The sequence below is a fragment of the Hyaena hyaena genome, unplaced genomic scaffold (assembly GCF_003009895.1).
Source record: "Hyaena hyaena isolate Hyena2069 unplaced genomic scaffold, ASM300989v1 scaffold_1621, whole genome shotgun sequence".
Classification (NCBI taxonomy): Eukaryota; Metazoa; Chordata; class Mammalia; order Carnivora; family Hyaenidae; genus Hyaena; species Hyaena hyaena.
Genome location: NW_024082260.1, coordinates 187,481 through 212,280, shown reverse-complemented (window position 1 = coordinate 212,280; position 24,800 = coordinate 187,481). Strand labels below are relative to the sequence as shown.

The window sequence follows — 24,800 nt, the reverse complement described above, 5'->3', positions numbered from 1 at the left end:
AATGCATAAACTGAAATTTATTTTGTAATATATTATTCATATAAGCAATTGATTAGACACTCATCCTTTAATATTAAATTAAATATTTTTAGCATACTTGGTTCAAAATATTTTATCAATAGGTATATACTATTGGGGTAATATGAAAGTAAATAAATTCTTATTTGGACACATTTCCTGTAAATGCTTGAATAGACCAAGTAGTTGATTAATTTGCCCATGTATATTTTTATCTAAGATATTTCCTTTTTATCCCTTAGTAAATCAGCTGCCAGTCCCAGTTTAAGACTGAGAAGAGCAATCTCCTGGGAGTCTTAAATTGTGGGATGATACCAGTCTCACTTACACAGATATCTAAAAAATGAGGCAAATTTTTATCCTTCCCTACTTGCTGGCATGTAAGGCTAGGTGACCTTGAAGTTCCTCCCATGTTTACTTTTCTTTCCTGCCATTCAAGTAGAACATCTTTGTGAAAATAACACATTCCCTAACCTTGGGCTATTTGATAGATACATCTATGAAAATTATACACATTTAGAAGATTTTTCAAAGCTTGACAAGATGCTTAATAAAGCTCAGTATTTTCCTTTTCTGTAGTCGAATCTTTATAAGCACAAAATGTTAAAAGCAATGAAGTTATAATAGAATGTGAGATAAGGCTGGACAAAGGACAAAGATAAGCACAACAATCTGACCCTCTAAGTAAAGTTTCCTCTGCTTATGACACAAGGGTTTTTTTTTTTCCTCTTCTTTTTTAATTATGAAACTATACTGCAGTATGAAAGGGGTTGATGAAGTATGAAAGTTAGTATATGTGGAATTTATTATAACATTTTGGAGGTTTCTTGAAGTCACATTTAGCCTGTACATGCATGCCTGTCTTCCATGGTGGAAGATTTCAGATAGACAAATAGGCTTCCATGAGTTCTAACGATCTAAGGATTGATCATTCCCATCACTGCCAATGCAGAGCCTTGAAATAAATTCTTTTTATTCAAAAGTAGGATCGGCAAAGATTTAGACCATACTACAAAGTTCACAACTTACAGTGGTATCACAATTAATTCCATGTCTCAAGGGACAATGACTAATTTGGATGGCTAGAGGTTGGATAAAGTGTTGCTTGAAAAACAGTAAAGGGACACCAAGGTCGGTGGCTCATTCCATTAAGTGTCTGACTCTTGACTCCAGCTCAGGTCATGATCTCATGGTTTATAAGATCGAGCCCCACACTGGGCTTTGCGCTGACAGTTTGGAGCCTGCTTAGGATCTCTCTCTCTCTCTCTCTCTCTCTCTCTGTCTCTCTCTCTCCCTGCTCCATTCTTTCTCTTTCTATCTCTCTTTAGATAAATAAACAAAAATTTTAAAAATCAGTAAATATGATTCTATAAGTGAGTATGAGAATAAAGGGGGAAAATGTTAGTGTACTAAGTAAGGATGTACAAGAAAATTTCCCCCATCTCTCTCATATTTAAATATAAAAACTGTACTCAAATATCATCTTTCTTCTACTCTGACCTTCTCAACTTTAGACTGACACCAACTGCCACAAAAGTGTTTCTTTAATATTTTCTTTAAATTAACAACCACACAAGTTTTCAGTGGTTACACATATGATAAAGAGACATAAAACTCAAAAGGCAAAAGAATTTGACAAACATATTCTATGAAGCATCAATTTAAATTATCACCATTTCATTCAAACCAGCTCTCATGAGTTTATGAGAAACATCATGAGTATTTTTACCACTGGAGAAGTGGGGTGCACCTGAAGATTAAACAAATATTTGTCAGATTATTTTCTTCATCTTTGGAATTGGGGTATCATTGGAATTTATCTGTACAAGCTACTCTTTTGCAATGGAGTTGAGAGTGCAAACGAGGATGTAAAAGTTTAGAAAGCAGTTGGAAGGATTAAAAATATGAGATTATTGCAGGAAAAAAAATCATTCAATGACTTCTTTTAAGGACAAAGAAGGAATAAAGTGAGATTTAAGTCTGAAATCAAGATAATATTGAGTGTTTTTATACAGGAGAATAAAATGCCAAGACAGAGTTTCAAGTCCTTTCTGGGGATTCCTTAGGAGTGAAAAGATTGTCATGCACCTATTTTAGGAACAATTTTGCCTAAGCTGCAAGAGACCGACTAAGTAACCTCTCAAGGTCCCTTTGTTCCAATCTTTAAATAATTATTTAAATGAAATCAAGAATTAAACGCCTGCTTTGACTTGCAATATCTCAGTGCACTGACCTGGGCTTTGTAACTTAATATCTATGAGTACTAATCTATTTTAACTAGATAGGAACAGAAAAAATGAATTGCAAAACATGTTAATGAGATCAAAGGTCTTAATATATCTTGCATGGTTCCAAGACCCAGAGATCAAAATCCAGAAGTAGGAGGAGTGAAGTGGAGGAGAATAAAAAGGAGGAGTTTCATCCAGAGTTGAGCTTCTAAATGCAGATGCTGTGGATGAGGGCTTAACCTAATTATAATTTACTGTGCATGTGATGAGAATACACTCTAGTGGAAAAACCTCTTTTCTATGGGTCATTATAACTGAATAAAGTTACATTTCATCTGAATGAAGATTTTGTTTCCTTCCTGTGACCTAACAATAGCCAATTCCAATGATAAAAATCATCTGAATCGCAGTGATAATTGAAACTATAGTCCTTACATATGAATAAGTACAACTAACTTTGATTCAGATCCTTCACGTTAATTACCAAGTACATTTTTAGAAGTGTACAATATTTCGAGGGGCACCCGGGTGGCTTAGTCGGTTGAGCATCCGACTTTCACTTAGGTCATGATCTCGCGGTTCGTGGGTTCGAGCCCCGCGTCGGGCTCTGTGCTGACTGCCAGCTCAGAGCCTGGAGCCTGTTTCAGAGTCTGTGTCTCTCTTTCTGACCCTCCCCTGCTCACGGTGTCTCTCTCTCTTTCCTAGAAATAAATAAAATTTAAAAAAAGTGTACAATATTTCGAGATTTTTCTTTAGCCATCATTTGTGTCATAGGTTGATGCCAAAGACAGAATGAAACTTCAGTTTTTGGAAACGGATCTGTAATAGATGCATTAATTCATAATTTCACATTAAAAGATAATGTTGGTAATAGTTTGCAATTTGATTCTTGGATTGCTTTTCTTTAAATCTGACTGGCTTCATTATTTTTACAGTGTGAGTAGCTCCAATAATAAATTATAACTTTAAAAACAAACAGAATATGTGGAAATTGAGAGAAGAAGTTATAGGGAGGGGCATATCCTTGAAGCTGTGCGAATTGAATCTCAAACTGATTAGCCTCTATTCTCACTAAATTCATTTTGGTTACCTCTGTGTGTGCATGTGTATGCATGTACATGCACCACGGACATTTTATCATTAGGAATTCTAATTCCATAGAATGTTCTCTAAGGGCAAGGGACAACATATTCCTTAATTCTTTTTTTTTTTTTAATGTTTTATTTATTTCTAGGAGAGAGAGAGAGAGACAGCATGAGCAGGGGAGGGTCAGAGAGAGAGGGAGTCACAGACTCTGAAACAGGCTCCAGGCTCTGAGCTGGCAGTCAGCACAGAGCCCATCGCGGGGCTCGAACCCACGAACCGCGAGATCATGACCTAAGTGAAAGTCGGACGCTTAACCGACTAAGCCACCCAGGCGCCCCTCCTTAATTCTTAACTTCAGTTCAACGTCTTATATGTGTGCTTGGCGAGAATTCTGCTTTTCTAAATTTTTTTTCTCCCTCTATTTCTTAAGCTTCCAATATCCAAATGTCACATCATTCCTTCGTTCCTACGATTATCTAGAACCTACACTATCCCCATCTACATCTCTTACCTTCATTTTCTTTTGCATAAACAAAGTTCTACATACTTACGGCCCGAATATGCTAAATTTCCCTTCTGTGGTCTGATACCTGTTTCATGCACAAAGCCATATTCCCCTTCACTGATTGGTGTACTCTGTGTCAGACACTGTTCTTAACATTTATGTGTATTGTCTTAATATTCACAGAATTGTATTAGGTGGGTGCTATTATTATGCTTTTCCTACAACTGGCAAAACTGAGAGGCAATAGCATTTAAATAACTGGGCTGACTTTACCAGCTCTCAAGTGGAGGAGCCATGACAGGAAACCTGAGAGAGTTTAACATTTTTCTCCTGACTGCTGTACCACACACTATTCTTCTACTGCCTCCTTTGAGAGCAGTACAAGCACACTTTCAGTAGAATGGCTGGGAGTTCAAACTTGGCAAATGACTGGTCACGGGTTATAACTGTGAATCTGGAAGAGAATGAAGTTAATTTCCCACATACGAATTGAAACCACCGACCTGGCAAATCTAGCATAATGCTTTCACAAGTTGCACTCAACCAAGTTGCACTCAACCTCTCTTCGAAAGATCACTTCCTCATTATTGTTTTCACTATTTTCGGCTCAACAGCTGTGGTTTACAATATGTCTCTTATTGCCCATCCACAATGCTTTATTTCATTTCCTAGACTGTTTAACCCAAGAATTCTCTCAGCTAATATTCTTGAAAAAGATAAAGGGATTTTATCTTAACCTTGAAATTATGTTTCTTATTATTTTGAGAGGTCAGTGAGGTCTGGAGATTAGAACATTGTATTTGGAAGGAAAGTTCATGGATTATAAAGTTGAACCTACTATCAAGTGCTGGGTGACATTAGGTAGGTTGCTTCCCAGGTGTCACTGTCCGTTTATAAAATGCGGACAAAACTAGCTTACCTCACAAGACTGTTACAAGTCCCAAATGCAACAGAGCATACATAAAGCAACTAAAATGCTCATAAAGTTTTAGAACTATTCACTGGTCCTGTTATCCTGCCATGGATTATCTTTGCCATGTGATTATTTTGATATTCATTTGTTTTAATCTTTGTCAATAATCCACCATCTGAAAATATGGCTTTTTATAAGTGTGTTGCATCAGAGTGTCTACACAATAAGAGGAAATCTATAAGCATAAAGTAGTCTTTCATTACTATTTCTTATAATGAGGATAGTAGTAAGATAGTAAGATGGCCCTCAACTAATTGGCCTTCTGCATCTGTCTTTCATTTTTCTAGATGTGGGTTGACTTATTTCATTTGTTTACTAGAAATACGTGGAAGAACTTTTAGGTCAGGAACTGAGTTTCATTTGCAGAAATACAATCTGAAATTTCAAAAAAACAGTATTAAGTGAATTAGCAGACAAATGGTACTATTAGAACACTTTCAACTGTCGTGTTCTAGTCCAGGTGGAACAATTAACTGCTTTGAACAGTTTTACAGGTATGCTTTATTTATGTGTTAGACTCAATCGTAGTTCAGTCATATTACTGTGCTTTCTACAACCCATTATCCCTAGATACGCTGAACTTTGTAGACCAAATTGAACCATCTGTTATCTACATAAACTCTGAATTCCTTGAAATGTTTTCAACTCAGAAAAAAACAATAAACGTTTACATTTACTGAAAAATTTGTGTGATTTGCAACAGCCATTTAAAATCTGTTTCGGTAAAGCTGTGGTATATGTACAGTAAATGCATTCAGGAATGTGCTGAGCTATGTTCCCCAGTTATTTCTCTTCTCTGGTGGAAAGATAACAGAAACCTCCCCTAACAAGTTTCAAAGGGCCAAGACGTCAGTCCTAACAGCTCAGTTATTGGTAAGAACATTGCTGTAATCAAAGCTCACTTCGAAAATTCTATTAAGACAGGCATGTAAACAAACAAATATCATGCTCCATGAGAACAGTCAAAATGAAGGCAGATATAAAGAGCCCCTAGGCACAGTGGGGGGTAGGATTAGGTCTTGGCCGGAAGTTTTTTTTAGTGTGGACCCTGAAGAATGCAGTCCAGCGAGCATGCAAAAAAACATGGTTTTCTGGGAAAGAAAATGAAACTAAAGTGGAGGAGATCAAGTAGAACAGTGACAGAGAAGTGAACCTTGCATTTCTCCCAGGGCTGCCATTCAATTAAGAAATCTAACTTGTGGCTTTGCTATATTGATGTCCCTATTTTTTCAGTCCTTCCTGTATGTCTAGAGCTCTAGTAATCTCTTATTGAGTAGGATTAGTTCTTTCTTCCTTAGCTCCTAGCCTGCAGCCTCTATTATTTCCTACCTGATTTATATTTTTTTAACCAAGTCATTATCGTAGCCTAGCACTACATCAGTTAAAATCAACTGCTTACTACTCTTCAATCACCATTGAACCAGAGCGATGGTTCTCTGTTAGTGACATCCTACCTATCTCATTTTTTAAAATTTTATTTATTTTGAGAAAGAGAGTAAGCACAAGAGTGTGAATGGGGGAGGGGAGGAGAGAGATGGAGAGAGGGAATCCTGAGCAAGCTCGATACTGTCAGAGTAGAGCTGGACGCGGGGCTCAAGCTCACAACCGTCAAATCATGACCTGAGCTGAAACCAAGAATTGCACGCTTAATGGACTGAGCAACCAGGCTCCCCTATCCCATTTTATAATGCTTGTCACTCAACCATAGCAGCCACTATGCTATAGACTCAAGAAGGCAAAGAGCAGATCAGTCTTGCTTACTACTACAACCCTGCTATCTGGAAAGATGTCTAGTACATAACACACTCAAAACTCTGCTTTTAAAATAAATGCTTGTCTGTGTTTATCTTTCCAATTGATTCAACTTCATATCCTTTTCTTTGATAAAAATATCTATTTTTCTCTCCTCTATTATTGGTTTCTTCTGTTTACATCTTAGTCCGGATAATTAGCCCACCCAATTCTGATGTGTCATAAATTGTGTCATAATTGAGGTGGTCACTTAATGCTATGGGACTCTTTCTAAATTATTGTTTGTTTCATATCTTGATGCACATTAACCAAATTTTCTCTATCATGCCAGTGGAAAGGCTATGGATAGAAGCCAAGTAAGATTTTATGCTAATAACCTCTTATGAAATATTTCAGAGTAATCCCTAGGTTTCAGTAAATGCTTATAAATAAATGAGAAAAACACAACTAACTTGTAGTGTCTGCATGTTGTATTAGTCATCTCAGGCTGATATAATAAAATACCAAAAACAGGGTGGTTTAAAGAACAGACATTTGTCTCTCACACTTCTGGAGGCTAGGGTGTCTGAAATTAGAGTGTTAGTGTAGGTTGAGTTCTGGTGAGAGCCCTCTTCCTGGCTTGCAGACTTCTGCCTTCTTGGAGCCTCACAGAGCAGAGAGACACGTTGCTGTTTTTCTCCTTCTAGGGGCATCTATCCTAGTCTGAGAGCTCCACCATCATGATCCAGTTACCTCCCCAAATGCCCATCTCCAAACACCAGCACATTGGGAGCTGGAACTCCAATATCTGAATTTTAGAGGGACACTTGTCAGTCCATAGCACATGTTTATGTAGATCACATGCATGTGAACATACAAAAATAGACATGTACCTTTTTCCTACATTTGTGCTTTATATTTGTATTACTTATGTACCTAGAGCCAAGTGTGCTCAGGGGACCTTTGGAGTTTCAGATGCATATTCAAGGGTCTGCTAGGATAAGACTACTTTATAACAACAGGAAGACAATATTTAGCTTTTTCACTTTATCAATATTTGCACTAATTGTCCAAAAGCATGGTCTGTTAAAACGCTGATGGCTAAACATGAATCAAGACTGCAGTCTTTGTATGAGGAAGTGCGCTTATGTAATTGTTTGAGTTGTGACCTGAGGAACCATTTTCTCTTAGGCCGCCATTTTTCTTTAAAGAAAAACTGACAAACTGGCTCACCGACAGATATTTTGCCAGAAAGAAATCAATTAAACCTGTCACTTCAAGGAAAATAACTGACAAGATTTATTGCCAATGATAAGAAGTCAAGCTTTCAAGTAAAAGTTAGAATTTTGGAAAACATGTTTGTATCACCATAGGCCTGACATCTTCAAGATTTTCTGATGAGTTTGGTGATTTATTAATGAATGTGATGTTTTTATATTGTGTAATGAAGTGGGTGGACATTTGAAAAATTTGCATGACTTAGGGAACCAATACTTTCCAATCAGTAAGTGATGTCATAAAATTATACATGGGCACAAGGTTGATTCAAAGTGAAAAAGGGACAATAAAACTAAACTATAAGGAACTACTGTAGGTTGAATTTTGGAGTAGTCTCAACGAAGAACATCCATATTACTCTCTTCTCTAACTATATATCTGGGGGAGGCAGATTTTATTTATAGACATCAACCAAAACATACTGAAATATATTGAATACAGAAACAGATGTGAGTGTTAGCTATCTTCCATAAATCCAGGCATTAAAGAGATATACAGAAATAACATACAGTACTATGCTTCTCAATGATTTTTTGGTTTTGAAAATGCATTTTTATGTAAATATATTATCTACAGGTGATGGGTTTATTATTGTTATATTTAAATAAATTCATTAACAAATAAATTTCTTAATTTCTCAGTTTCAATTTCTAATACAGAGAATAGTGTGAGCAATAAACCCCACAATAAATGTTTTTGAGATAATCATTATTTCTTAAGAGTATAAAGGCTTTTTGTGATCAAAATTTAAAGAATCTCTTATCTACAGAAATTTGAATCTGTGCGAAATCTAACAGAGAGTGCACACATCTTGTTCCACCATCAAGCACTGCGAAGTTCAACCAGACTCTTGGGGAAAAAGTAATAGGATATTCCTGTATTTGCTCATTATCTCAATTGAGTTTATTTTAGTCTCTACTTTTTCACAAGTTTTCTAAGGGTTTTTCTAGAGACTTTGGTCTCTATTTCTCTCTCTCTACCATCTCTATTTCTAAAATGTGATCAGTACTGCTTTTTGTGTTTGTATGTGTGTATTTGTGTATGTGTGTGTTGTGATTATTAATCCAGTCTTTGCCAACTTACATATGCTTTAGACAATTCATTAGACATTTAGATGTAATAACTGACGGCATTTAAATATCTCAATGCTCTTGGCCAAAGCTTTCCTAAAACTCAACTTTACCATTTTTGGAAAATAAAATAGTAGCCTACCTATACTTGTTTTGCTTCCTCATCTTCTTCTCTTCCTTAATTTTCTTTAAAAATTGTCAGCCCACTGTTAGCATCACATGCCTACTGCCTGTGAAAATCCTTGTAATTTTATAGAACTCAATTTGCAGACAACTAAAATAGTAAACCTAAGAATCACAAAAAAATAAGAGAACACAGAGAAGATCATTTTAGCCTTTTTTTTTTTTTTTTTTTTTTTTGGTGAAACTGCTTTCCTGGCTTTTCTATGGCTGGCCTCATTGTTTTTTTATGCCTACTATACAAAAAAATTAATCACATTGTAGTTTTCTACTTTAGTTTCTTTCTTTATTCATTCAACTTCTCCATCAGATTATATATATTTGGAGAATAGAGTCTATCCTCTTTCTCACTTAATTCCACATTCTAGTACAGAGTCTGTTCTATAAATGTCAACATATTCCGTAAACAAATGATGAAACAAGAGATTTGAACTGGATCATTCAATGTCAAAGCCCAGATCATTTTTGCATTTTTGAGGCTTTTATCTCTTGGAACTTTCTTGGGTTCTGTTTGGGTTTATCTGCCACAGCAATAACATGAGAAATGAATATTAAGCACCTGAATAGTATCTCAGAAGCCAGATACTGTGCAACGGTCTCACAGAAAACACACATCTCAGGTTCCTATGAACTAAACAAAAATTTCTTACCAGATAAATGTTCATCTTTTTACTCTTTGCTTTGAATATCATTGAAATTAGATCTGAATGACCCTGAGGGTTTTTTTTTTTAACACAATTTTGCTTATTAATGCTATATAAGTTGTTTTGAAATGACTAACAATTCTGTTGTGTACCTCTTTCTTATGAATAGGTACTAGGTTATTTCCATGCTGTTTTTCCTTCTTTCGGGCATATCTGTGAATGATCAACAGGAAATAGCATAGTCTTTCATTCAACAAATAATTCTTAAGTTATTCATTGTATGTGAGAATTATTTTACTCAGCACTGTGCAAAAATCAGAGAAGAAAGATTGACACCTAACTTTCCAGTGGTGTCCTCGACCTTGGAATAGCATTTTAAAAACCTAAGAAATTTTGGGGCGCCTGGGTGGCTTAGTCGGTTAAGCGTCCGACTTTCGCTTAGGTCATGATCTCGCGGTTCGTGGGTTCGAGCCCCTCGTCGGGCTCTGTGCTGACTGCCAGCTCAGAGCCTGGAGCCTGTTTCAGTCTGTGACTCCCTCTCTGTCTCTCTGACCCTCCCCTGCTCAAGCTGTCTCTCTCTCTCTCTCTCTCTCCTAGAAATAAATAAAACATTAAAAAAAAAAAAAAAAACCTAAGAAATTTTAAAATTCCCCGTGTCCAATCCATATACCAGATGAATTGAATTGAAATATTAGGAGGTGTAATTCTATGATGAGTATAGAGTACCCAAGTGATTCTAATGTTCAGTTAAATTTGAGAACCTGGAGGTAAGGGAAGAAAGATAAAAAATACCACCTTCTGTTTGATACCTAAGTGGAAATGTAGATCATGGGTTTTAATTCAAGCCTGCCTAGCTTTAGAAACGTTACACCTTTCTTCCAGTCATAGTGAAAGAGAAAAGTAAGGGACAGAGATATGTATAGTATAAGGTAAAAAGCAATAAACTTAGTAATGTTTAATAGCTATATATTGCTATTATTTTGACTATTTCACAGAAGGCTTCATGGTATAGTTTTTATTTTTGGTGATATAGTAAAAGAAGAGAGTAACAAAGGTAAAAAAAACAATGAAGGGAGATATTTTTATGTATTTATTGAAATTTTGAGTTATTCTCTATGGCTAAGAAAGATTAAAAAATGAAATGTTGACTGTTTATGAAGGCCAGGAAAAGTCTGTAGAGTCTTGGGAGTTAGCTCTGTTGAGGCTGTTATAATAAAACACTACAGATGGGTAGTTTATAAATAGCACAAATTTATTTCTCACAGTTCTAGAGGCTAGAAGTTCAATAGGGTGCCAGCATGGTTACCCGTGTGCTGTCTTCATGATCATAGAGTTCTTATATCCTCATGTTGTAGAAGGGCCTAGGGAATTCTGTTAGATCTATTTTATAAAAGCACTAAGTCCATTCATGAAGGCTGCAAACACATAATTTAATCACTTCCCCAAAGCTCCAACTTCTAATACTATCACACAGGGCATGAGAATTCCCACCTGTGAATTTTGAGGGAACACAAACATTTAGACCATAACACTAGTTATGGAGACTGGAGATTTCCAATAGGCCAGAATTCTGCCTTAGAGTAAGAAGAGATGTCAAAACTTCCAATAGTGATTGAAATCATCTTTATAGAATTAATGTGCTAACATGTGGAATTAGGTGGCAACAAATTGAGGAACTTCAGCAACTTGAGAGTGCAAAGTCTGATGAAGATAGAAAAAAATCATTTGAAGAAGAGCACAGTATGACTATATTGAAAGGTGATACATTTCCACAAAAAAGGAGAACTTTACAGTGTTGTGTTAGATGATAAGGATGAGTGATAATATTACTTGGTTTGTTGACAAGATGGTTATTGGTAACATATGAGATTGTACACTCAGAAAAAATATTGGAGGTGGGAACCTGACTGAATATTCTTAAGAATCCAGTTACTGACAAGTAACAAACGTCAATGAAAGTAGACAATTCTGTCAAGAATATTTACTGTCAAGAAAAAAGAGAATGGTAACCCACTAAGATACCACGTTGATGGAAGGATGTTTTTAGGAGTTAAGGAAATTATCTTTATTTTTTTGTATCTCTCCCTCACATACGTAATTATTTTCATCTGCACCCAAGTATTATGTATATTTTTCCAGCTAAGCTATAGACTTTTGAGTACAATTTCTATGTTTTATTAACTTCAGCAGCCATAAATACTTATCAGAGATCAATAAATGCCCAAAGCCCTCTTCAATTATTTATTATATTTCTTGTAATTATTTCCAGTGTCACTCCAGATTAATGTTTACCAAAATGGTGGAAAGAAAATGAGAAAACTAAGATGTTGAGGTTCTATTGTTCTATAGGTGTATAAAAGTGCCATGATACACAGACTGAAAAAAAAATGTGATGTTTGTAGTACTAAAATATTATACATATATAAATATATATATATTTTTATATATAGGAAATATATTTATTTCCTATTCAAGAAAAGATCACATATATGTATATGTATATATATATATATACACTTTTTTTTTTTTTTTGAGAGAGAGGGACAAAGAGGGATTGGGCTGGGGAGGGGCAGAGAGAGAGAGAGGAAGAGAGAGAATCCAAGCAGGCTCTGGACTGTCAGCCTGGAGCTCGACTCAGGGCTCATCTCACAAACTATAAGATTGTGACCTATGCTGAAATCAAGAGTCAGACACTTAACTGACTAAGCCACTCAGGAGCCCATAAAAAAATTGCATTTTTGACAAACAATTTATTTCTTATCTACGTTTCATTGATCTCTGTGCTACATGATAAATCCAGAGATTCCATGGACTTAGATATTGGAGCTGTTGCCTTGATTTCTTAATAAATGGTGTCCTGTAACAAATGAAAAATGGTTTAAAAAGATAACAAAAAAATATCTATAGATGCTTGCAAAACACACTAAAACACAAACTAATGTAATGCAGTATCAATTCAGGAACTGAGGTCTCTTCATGTTGACAAGATAGCTACAGGGAGGAGCTGATTCCAGTTGTATCACATTGGTATTACACCTATAACCAGGAGAGAGAGAGACAGAGAAAGAGAGAGAGAGAGATCTTGGTAGAGATAGACTTAGCAAGAACTTACAAATAACAAGATTACAGACTCCTAGATTGATGAAAGAAAATTGGAATTGAGGTAGCAGAGTCATCATTTATCATCTGCTCCTTGCCATATATGGTTGGATGGAAAATGAGTGAACTGAGACAACTCCCATCAGCATTAAGTCTAGGACACTTGCATGGTCCTTACTTTATAGGATGTAATGAAGAAGACAGCAACAGATTCTATGTGGTAGTTTACTATGCACCCATTATCTATTGACTAGGATTGTCTTTGCACTGATGGAAGAATTCAGGGGGAAAAATAAGGTTATATTTAGAGATGAAATCTATATCTAGCTTCACAGGCTTTCATTAGTGATTGAATGTGGACTCTTCTGGACATGACCACTTATATTAAATGTTAGTTGATTCAGTACTATCAAAAGCAAACAAGTTACTGAAACTTTCTTATATGTTGTAACATACTGCTCTCATCTTTGTACCCTCAGGCTTCCACACTATGTTCATACATAGTTGATACTCAACAAGGTCTTGAAAGATTGCATGAGCAAATTTAAATTAAAATTACAGGAGTCAAATATAAATATTTGAAGAAGAGAAAAGTTGTGATAACTGTGGTGCTTGAGAAAGAATACTCCCTATTTTTGCTGCAGGATGTTCTAAAATGATGGAATAAAGTAGTGATTGTCAGGGAAAAATGTTTGTGGAGGTGAAGAATTGTGGAATACAAGAGTTATGATCATGGCAGCACTTGGTGGCCAGCTGGATACAAGGGGAAAGAAAAGCAGATTATTGAAGAGAAGGCCAAGTTTGCCACACACAGTAAGTCATTACATGTCATTAAAAATGACGAATTGTTCTAGTTTGGAAGCAAAAATATATTGTGTATGTTTCCAAAAAATAGTCTCCTAAGTCACAGTGAATGTTGTTGTGCTGTCATAATGCTATAAATGGAGGCTGTATAATGAAATGACAAATGTCATTAGACTTCCGGGTTCTAAAACTAAGTTCATCCCTTACCAGGTGTGTGACATTGAGAAAGTTGCCTGACCTGTCTTTGCCTCCATTTCCTCATTTATAAGAAGAAAACAATAAATCTGTCTCTTCCATTGGCTTGTCAGGATCAAATATTAAAATCTTTGTGATGTTTTAGTTGAAAACTAACCCAAGGAAACTTTCAACAAGTATTAGCCATTGAAGCATGTTCTCATTTTCATATCATATTCATGGAGAGGTTACTTCCTTTACTTTCTATAGTTTTATTCAGTTTGTACATACTCCTGTTTTCCTATTCAAGAAAAGATCATATTGATCTTTCTGTTGCTTCTTAAGCATTCCAACCACTAGCTTCTGCACTTGTTGCTGGAAATTCACTTGCCCAAAGATCTGCAAGTTTCACCCTTCATTTCCTTTAGGTCTTGCTTAAATGTCACTTTATCAGAAAAGATTTTCTTCAATTTCCTTTATAAAATTGAACCTGCTCATCATATTCTTCATTCACTTACCTGGATTTATTTTTCTTTATCATGCTTATTGCCTCAAAACATGATTTGTTGCATGATTTCTTGTTTATTGTTGTACTCCCTCCACTATGCAAGTTCCCATAGAGAGGATTTGTGTCTTTTTGCTGACTGTAACATCTCCCCACAGTACAATAGGTGCACTCTGTGTTCTTAGCAAATATTTGTTGAGGCAATGAAACACTCCTTGAATCTCTTGCCTCTTAATTTTCAAAACCATTTTTTCTGAACCATAACCTTCAAAACAGCCTTTTCTTATAAAACTATAGACTAAGTTCTTTCAAGTCAAAATATCTTTATTTTCAAGACAACAAGACTTTAAGAAATCTGTTTTAAAAGTTCTAATTACTATTATCTTTAAAATTTAATGAAAAATTCCACTTGTCTGGCATAATCTGAGCATTAAATTTAGTGCTAAGTCTTTAACGACATATGTTATTTTATGATCTTTCATTCTTGGGACAAATAAATTCCCCTGAGAAAAATGACATCTCTAGACCACTGAAGGAAAGTGAAGGGGAAAATGTATGAAATAGAAGGTTTCTGTATCCTGAGAAAACTATAGAAGCCTGACCTCTCCAATGTCCCTCACAGTTTACTGGATGAGAATCCAGTTCCTAAGGTCAGGTTTGTAATATTGGAGAGACTGAAAAAAATGCTAAGGATCTCAAACTCTTGGAATTAAGTAGGAGTGAATTTCTGACACACCAGACTTTTAATTAAAGCAAAACAAAAAATATTATTTGCTTGTATTCTTTCTGAGTACCTTCACACAGCTCTAGATGCTTGTGGTCATGTTCATTCATGTGGAAGATTGATCATTATTGCCTGAAAATCTGCATATATTAAATCATGAAAGTTCACTGCTTAAAATATCTCATCACAAAAAATATTGACACTGTCACAGAAATCTCTAATTAACTATTGGGTATTTGAGTCCAAAATCAATGTATAGAGAAGTGTTGATTGGCCTGCATGAATATTTTCTGGTGTTCTATTTCATCAATATATCTTATCTTTTGCTTTAAAGCCAATTTGGTTTCATTTTTCCCCTTTCTTTGTTAATAAACTGTGATTGTGTCTTGTAATGAATATACCCGTAAACCATCTGGCAGTTGTCTCACGGCTCATTACATGCTATAGGCCACTCTGAGAAGCCGCCTCAGGTGACATTTTAAACTGGTACATGCAGAGAAAATCACTTTTTATTATTGAGATCAAATTTTGGAAAAAAAGTAGAGCTCTCCTTCTTCTTGCCATCAATATCTAGGAGAAAGCAGTGGTTAATTAGGTAATAATCACCAATAGCTCTCATTTTGGGGTTGTAAATGACAATTCTCTGCATATGCATATCTATGTGTTTTTATGTGAACTAAGGAGATTTTGTTTTTGAATTTTTTAATGTTTATGTATTTTTGAGACAGGGAAGGGGAGGGGCAGAGGGAGAAGGACAGAGGAGCTGAAACAGGCTCTGTGCTGATAACATATGAGGCTCAGGCTCACAAACTGTAAGATCATGACCTGAGCAGAAGTTGAACAATTAACCAACTGAGCCACCCAGGTTCCCCAGGAGATAATGTGTTACACACTAGGGCTGCTGTGATTTCTAGTACATTTTTCATTTCTTAATTATTAATTGTGTATTTCAATATTACCTCATTATTTTACAAAGTGTTGGGAATATTCCACAGGGACTAGGAACTTGGCATTCTGACATTCTTCCTGGATGAAATCATGCACCTGGAGACCTGATCAACACAGACACAGAAACATGAGTTTCTTTCCAACACATGCTACCACATATTGCCTTTTTAGTTTTGATTGTCCACTCTTAAAACTGTGCTGTCTCCTGTGAATATTATTTCTTTTTGGCAAAAGTCACAATTAGTGCTCTACATGGCAATCTGTCATTCTGTTGCCAGTTAATGATAAGTTTACTGTGACTGGGCAAAGTGTGGAAAGTATATTTTCTTTCTTTCTATTTTTTTTTTTTTTTTTTTTGGTGCAAAAAATGTGCTTTATTAAAGCATGGGGACAGGACCCATGATCAGAAAGAGCTGCCAAAATTAAATTTTCAAAGAACAAATCTTAGAAGGAAAAGAGCATCTAAAGTGTTTCCAAAGCACAAATGAGATATATTAAACTCATAATTCCACTGAGATGGATTATGTCATGATTCTGCTTCACGGCCATGAGACAGATCCATAATTTAGAAGAATGAAAACACCTTGTGAAAAATATGTATGTAAATGATTTTTAATGTTTTCTTCTGAAGGAAATGAAGTTTTCAAATTGTCATGTTATTACCAGAGAGAGGATAACTTTGACTGATGAAAGTCAGAGGACAGGGTATTTAAACAAATGGGTCCAGCATAATGAGCCTTGAAAAGAAATTTTGACATTTCAGCAAAGGAAATCTTGACAGAAAAAAAGTTTTCTCTTAAAATTTTACTAGATGCTTAGAAACACCAACTTATAAAGCTCCTCAAGATACTATAATACTTGCCAAATACTTCTATTTTGATTTATTTTGTGAGACAAGAAAGCTGAAATAACTATAGTTACAAGAAACATTGGTAATTTCTTTTGAGCATCATTGTGTAATTGATTTTTAGGTAGATGTTAAAATACACACATATGCCCGTACATAAAGAGAGAGAGGGAGGGTGAGAGAGGAAGAAAGAGAATATACATGTTTTTAGAAAGATTTGATGTGTTTAATGATTACTGGGTATAGTATTCTTGAAGGAATAAGTTATATTAAAGAGAAAAGACTGGGTGGTTTTCTTGTAGGGTCAGATGATGAATCATATTTCTATAGATGCATGGGAAATATTCTTTGCTGTAATGAGATTTAGTGCAAAAATTTAACTAACTAATGAATAAATGAACTAACCAAACCCAAAACTCTGGCCTGAGAACCTTGAGGCCACACAGCACACAGCATATGCTTGTCCCTACTGCAGCACTATAACTTTATTGCAATTACCTGTTTGCATTATGCTTCATTCATATTCCAAGTGCCCTGAAAAGGAGATGATGTATTTATCATTTTTAATGTAATACTGAAAGCAGGCACACACAATCTTAAGTATTCAATTCTTTTATCTTCCCTACTCTCCAAAAGTATTTTAATATTATTTCCAAAATCTAATGCTAAGTATGGATAGAAACTACAGAAGTGTGACACTGCATCGAAGGGATTTAGTTTCTTTCTGATGCACTTATTGGTATTTTACAGTTCATCTTCCTGTGTCAGAGAGTAAACATTAAAAGCCAAACACAATTTGCAACATGGAAAATGAATGACTTAGTTTATAAGAGCAGTAGAATCTCCGGTGAATGTTTTATGTCGAGTCGGATGAAGCTTTCTCTTACACTTAAGCTAATAGCTCTTATGGGTGGGCATTAGTAGCTTCTCTGAGTCACAGGTGGAGACATCTACCTGAACACAGTTGCTGCCAAGGAAGTCCCACAGAGAACACATTTCAAATCCCCGACTCAGCAAGAGATTACTCAGACTGGAAAATACAATTTGGAGTACTTGGCTAAGGGCGCATATCTATGAATTACAAAGTGCATCAGAGAAGGGCTGCACATTTTTTCAACAGTATCAAATAAATACATTTGATTAATAGCACTTGCTATTACATGACACATGGATGAAATAGCATCTGCTATTAATTGAGAAGTCCAATTGAACAAGGCCAAACCTCAGAGAAAAATAAGACCATTTAAATTATCCTTCATAATTAGGCCTCCAAATAAAATGAGAAGAACTATTTGTAAAGGTATTTCTGAAAAAGAGGGACATACTGAATTCCTAAGAAATGGTAAAAAAGCACACTTTAGGGAAGTGTGATGGAATCTTCAAGTAACTTAAGATAATGGTGTTAGAGAAATTATATATCGAACAATTGTAGAATCAGTATGAAATCATGCATTCCATAAGGATACTAAATTATTAGAAAATATTTAAGTACAAGATACATTTGAAGATGTTCATATACAAAGGAAATCCCCAAAAATTCCCCATTGGGAGATCTACTTTTTTCTCTTTCTTTTTAAGTATACAAGTTCTTAATAAATAGATACACTTATGTGAAACAAAGAGACACAGGGAAAAATGATACATTTCACACATTCACACACATACACACAAAATCAAGTTTCTGATGGGCTCAGGTAAGTCTCTAGTATAGTAGATGTTCTAATGATTCTTTCCCACTGACTTCAGATCGCTGTTAAGAGCTGCTATAAATCCCTATTCTCAAGAATAAAAGCTAATTACTATCATAGGTTAAGAATGATTTTTCCTCTTCCCTCTGCACCACAGTGGGTTATTATACAATTAGCTACATAAAAGAGATATCATGCTTTATCTCAAAGCATTCATTCTTGTCCACAGTGAGAAGGGGCCACATTATTGCTGGCCATTTGTGTTGTGGTAATTCTCTTATTCACAACTGTGCAGAGTACCTATGCATTGATCAGTAAATGTCACTGGAAGGAATGTCTTGGGAGATTAAAGAAGGAATTGCATAAATGAACATCTCAAGCATCCTAAGAGGGCACTGCAGAGTATATGACACATGGATGAAAGGGCTCACAAATGAGTCTCTATTTAGAGCTTGCCTCTGTGGCTCAATGTCTTATATCTGTGTTGGAAAATTCCAAGACAGTATCTCTTTAAATATTGTTTCTGCCTTGTTCTTGTTTTCTGTTTCTTCTTAGACTTTAGGACAAAATACATTAGCTCTTTCATTAAGTTGCATATAGGTATTATACTCTTTTTTTCCCTCCTTCTTTTTTAATGACCATGCTTCAGTCTGGGTATTTTCTATAGTCCTGTTTTCAAATCTAAAAATGTCTTCTGCTCTGTTTATTTAAAAACTAATCTCATTTGTTAATTTCTTCATGTTAGCCATTGCAAACTTTAATTCTAAAATTTGAATTTATATATAGATTCTATTATTCTGGTGAAATTTTACAATATAATCTTTATTTTCTTGAACATATAAATTGTAATTATTTTAATGCCCATGTCTGAAAAGTCCCACATCTGGGTTTTTTTGATTGTCTACTTTTCCTTCCTTCTTTTTGATCCTGTCTCCAGGCTGCCTTGGTAATTTTAGATCGCTGTATAGGAAAGCATTGTAGAAACTCCAAATGATATAATCTTCACCCAGAGGATTTTCTTTTGGAAAGTCAATCCAGTATGGCCCAAATACTCCTGTACCAATCTGAGTGTATATGATTTGAGGTGAGGTTTTAAATTATTGAGGTCTCAGGGTGCCTGGATGACTCGGTTGAGTAACCAACTGTTGATTTTGGCTCAGGTCATGATTGAGTCCCATGCTGATAGCACAGAACCTGCTTGGGATTCTCTCTCCCTCTCTCTCTCTGCCCCTCACCTTCTCATATGTGTGCTCTCCCGCCCTCAAAATAAATAGATAAACTAAAAAAAACAAATTATTGAGGTCTAATCTGTCTCTAATTTTCCTTTTACTCCTAGAGTGTCTTTTGGAGATTGCAATTGAAATCCAGGAGTATTGATTAGAGTTCTTTATCCTGGGTTGGCTCTGAACTCACAATTTTATCTCCTCAGCGTGGCAAAATTTCCAAGAGCTCTCCTTAGTTTTTGGCTTCTCCATCTTCCCTTATACTTGACTGCTTGACCTGTCCTTTTATAGAGAGGTGTTCAAGTCTCTAAGTGCTATGAGGAAAATTGTAGGGCAGAATGCATGGAATTTATGGTAGACCAGAACTCTAATTTTTGTCTCCTAGTCCTGGAAGATTGACAAATATTTTGAGCCATGGCTTTCTGCTCAATTTCTGGGTAGTGCTTCATTAAAGAATCAGAAAATGCCTTTTCCAGTGAATTTTATGACATTTCTGTTCTTCTGGAATTTGACCGCTCATGTCTTGAATGTCCAGATTATTCTCTGATGGCTTTAAGCAATAATTTTGTTGTTTTTGTTTTAGTATTTCATGCATCATTTATAGTTGTTACTTTCAAAGGGAGATTGGTCTTATAAAATATAGTCTGTCATAGTCAGAAATGGAAGTTGTACAAGCCTCTCTTTAAAAGGTCCTAAATAATAAGCTTTTTTATTAAGTAGTATAAACAGAAAAAATTCAAAATAGAGGGGGCATGAGAAATGGAAAAATGGGCGAGGGATTCTTAAGGGGAAAGAGGAGGTAAAAAAAAGAAGAATGGCTTTAAAATGTTTTATAAACAAATCAAACTGAGATTTTAAATGTCTTTGCTTTGGGGAAAAAAACAGTTAAAAACATAAGTACTTATAAGGTGTTTTGCAATCCAGTCAAGTAAAACAGATTGATTTTTATCTGTAAATTGTTATTGACTGTGAAAATCAGCTGGCTTTTGTTGTTAGAAATCAGAACACAGTGCATTAGACTGAATAAATGTGTTGCCTAGTAAAGTTGCTTGGTGCTAAATTGCATTCAACTAGTGAATAGTTTAATGATTTTTTTCCTAAGAACTGAACATGTGAATGTGTCTCAAATGGTCTGTTATACTCAGTTGAATTTGTAGGCAGAAAGCTTATATGCCTCACAAAAAGATAAGAGAAGCCATAAAAGTGATGAGGCAAAACAGATCTCCAAATGGCAAACGTGATCTAATTTATCTGTGAACATTTAACTGAAATTAATTTTTAAATGATTGATCGTATTTGGTGACAGCAACTGTAACTGTCTCTATGCATGAGTTAGAGTCAGTCATTGTGAGGATTATAAAGATGATCAATGACTTGGCTTTCTGACAAGTCAAATCACAAACACATTAAAATTCCTTGTGCCATTCATGAAATACCTACCCATGAACACATCAGACATTTGGAATTGTCAGGTATAATTCACATATTGATATTAATATAACTCTCTGAAACATTGTCAACCAGTACTAACTGGGGGCCCTCTGACTATGTGACCAAGTAGCAGTGTGAACATGTGGAAAAGGTACACCACTGTCAGGAAAGACTTCTTACACTGTTGTAAGGAAAGATAGTGAGGTATAGAAAATCATTTGCTGAACAAAATTAACTGAACATATAAAATGTTCCTGGCATTTGGTGAGGACTAAGATTACAGAGACACAAATAAACTACTCAGATCTTGTCGCAAGAGGATTATAATATATTGGAGCAGCTGATAAATAAACCAACATAAAGGGTGGGATGTGATAAATCCTATTCATTTCCTTCCTCAACAAATCTTTTTTGAGCAATTTTATGTACTAGGCTTAAGGGAATGCAATATAAGCTAGTAAAAGAAGATAATTTATAAATATGAAATATAGTAAGTATGATAGTAATTTGCAGTTTGGTACAAGATTTATGAGGAAAGACATCTAAAACAAATTGTGAGTTTAGAAAAGGATTCTCTGTAGGGAAGTAGATGCTACCTCAAATGGGTGACGATTGGGGTGATGAGATTCTTTAGGCATAGAAGGGAGCAAAATTGGAGTGTGGTGACTTTGTACTATGTTAATTTAGTTAAGCAGAAACCGAATTTTCCAGAACCACCTTCCCATTCATGGTTAGGATTGGACAGCCATTACCTGTATATGATGAGTGCAAGTCCCATGCCCCACCAGAGCTTGGCACATCCTTGCCAGTCTACTTGCTTCTCTCGCTGGTGGGCTCATACAGCCACAGCTCCTCCACCTGCTTTGCATCTCTTCCTTGAGCTTCTCCAAGTCCAGGGCCAGACATAGGTGCAATTCTGGAGTAAGGGACACATGCTGCTTCTGCAGATTACCTGTATACCTGAAGCTAGAGGCAAGTTCCGATCTGTCCTTGAGGGCACAAGTTAATTATCAAGCATTCTAGTTTGTCTTTGATTTTTTTCTTTGTTTGTTTGTTTCACATAGAGATATTTTCCTGACTGTCTAACTACTGACCAAGATAACTTCAGACCCACCGTAAGGTACATAATTCATTCCACTGACTTCTACACCAGTTTTCCTTCCTGGTTTCTGGTTAGTGTCTTCTCTCTGGTGCTCTAAATATCTTCTTCTAGAAATTTACTTCACCAACTTTCCCCACAATTGTGTAAATTCTAATCATTATAATAAATGTTTTACTACGTATCATTCATAGCTGTTTTTATTCCCTTATGGAATCTCAGCTAATGCTTACATAAGGATTTTTTTTAAATACCTTCATTGGCAACTATTAACAGATAATGTGGCTGAATGAAAGGATGAATGTGAAGAGTAGCAGAAAATGAAATCATAAGGGGATCCCATTCAGAACTATTTTAAAGTAGGATGCATGTCTAAGTTTCCATTTTCTAAAATTCTCACTTACTGCTTGTGAAAATGAACTGTAGTGTCTAGGGGCACCTGAGAAGGGAAAAAAAAAGAATTAGTTACAAACAGAGAGGGAGGCAAACCTTCAGAGACTCTTAAACATAGAGAATAAACTGAGGGTTGATGAGAGTGAGAGGGCGGGGGTGCATGGAAAATGTGTAATGGGCATTGAGGAGGGCACTTGTTGGGATAAGCACTGAATATTGTATGTAAGTGATGAATCACAAAACTACTCCTGAAGCCAAGAGCATGCTGTATACACTGTGTGTTAGCTAACGTGACAATAAATTATATTTTAAAAAGATTAAACATTACAAAGTTTTCAATTTTCAAGAAAATACTAAGTACATGTGACTCTTAAAAATAATGACAGATGGGGCGCCTGGGTGGCTTAGTCGGTTAATCGTCTGACTTTTCGCTTAGGTCATGATCTTGTGGTTTGTGGGTTCGGGCCCCGCGTCGGTCTCTGTGCTGACTGCCAGCTCAGAGCCTGGAGCCTGTTTCAGTCTGTGACTCCCTCTCTCTCTGACCCTCCCTTGCTCACGCTGTCTCTCTCTCTCTCTCTCTCTCTCCTAGAAATAAATAAAACATTAAAAAAAAATAATGACAGATAATAAATTTAATGAGGGATAGGATTTGTGCTGAACATCTTCCATCTGCCCTTTCTAATACACTTGTTCACCTTCTCCTATTCTGTGCCTTAAGGTAGATTGAGTGTTATGGTATGAGTATACATTGAATTAACAGGTCTCCCTTGTTTTCTGGCTACAGTAGGATTTGATCAATGGAGGGAGACATGTGCTGGAGATTTGAAGGTGGGAGGAAAGTGAGGTATGGTACATTTTCTCTAGACTTTCTGTCTGTTGAACTAGCTTCACACCACCAGAATCTACGACTTCTGTAGAGCTGATTTCTCCAGTTTCTCTCTCTGGGTTTTGGAAACAGTTCCTTTCCTGTGTCCCTTCTGATGTGAGTTTGGTAATGCCTCCCCCTATGCTTAGTCTCAGGGTACTAAATTATACCAAATTGAGTTCCTAAAACTTTGCCCGCAACTTTATAAATAGTCCTTGAATACAATCTACTCAATTTACCCAGTCTCTATGTGCTGTTTCTTGGTGTACATAAAACTCCAATTTGTCCTAAAACTATGTTATGCAAAATATTGGAAATTGAGGAAGTTAGACATACTGGTCAACAGAAATTAGGAACCACTACTTCTTATGTATCCATGTATCCATGTATGTATGTATGTATGTATTTAAAAACAGTTTATGACCACATATTTACAAAGGACTGCCATAGATATCAATAAGGAGTTGATAAACAAAATAAAACAAAACATGGAAGGGCGCCTGGGTGGCTCAGTCAGTTGAGCATCGGACTTTGGCTCAGGTCATGATCTCATGGTTTATGGGTTTGAGCCCCACATCAGGCTTTGCGTGCAGGGCCTGCTTCAGATTGTCTGTCTCTCTTTCTCTCTCAAAAAAAATAAATAAAATAAAAAGTATAAAATAAAAAATAAAAATTTTAAATATTAAAAAGTAAACAAACAGGAAGGGTCCCTGCCATCAGGGATTTTACATTCTAATTAAAGAGACAGACATTAAGTGAATAATTAGAAAATCAATCATTTAGATACCTTTATGATAATTGCTAAATAATTACAAAATGCTGTCCCTGTGTAAAAGAGGGATCTAACAAATTATTAGGTAAGGAACAGAGCAGAAATTTTTGTTGTTGTTATCTTTTCATTTTGTTTCTAAACATTCAAAATGAAGTCTAAAGAATATATTTGAGTTTCTAAATAAAGTATGAGGAGAAAAACAAAGTATTCAGAGGAGACTAATTAGCCTCTATCACATCCCTGAAATGATTAGAAGTCTTGCATTTTCAAAGAACAAAACGAAGCCAGTACCTGAGGCCCAGTGGGCCAGACAATGGTGAATCTTCTAGTAGAGGTGTAGGCTGCTTCATGCAGATATTTAGGAGATATGAAGGATTTGACTTTAAAAAAATTAAAGTTTATTAATTTTTGAGAAAGAGAGAGAAAGAGCAAGGGAGGTGCAGAGAGAGAAGGAGACACAGAATCCAAAGCCGGCTCCAGGCTCTGAGCTGTCAGTGCAGAGCCCCACATGGGGC

At 35.7% G+C, this 24,800-nt stretch overlaps 1 long non-coding RNA gene across 1 annotated transcript in view; it reads left to right on the top strand.

Annotated features, from left to right (window-relative positions):
• The first annotated feature begins 22,218 nt into the window (after positions 1-22,218).
• Positions 22,219-24,800, top strand: part of LOC120226207 — an 82,322-nt gene continuing 79,740 nt past the window's right edge. Inside the window, exons 1-2 of the long non-coding RNA XR_005526963.1 lie at positions 22,219-22,276; positions 23,433-23,492. This is a non-coding gene — a long non-coding RNA (uncharacterized LOC120226207). The remainder of the gene's footprint in view (positions 22,277-23,432; positions 23,493-24,800) is intronic.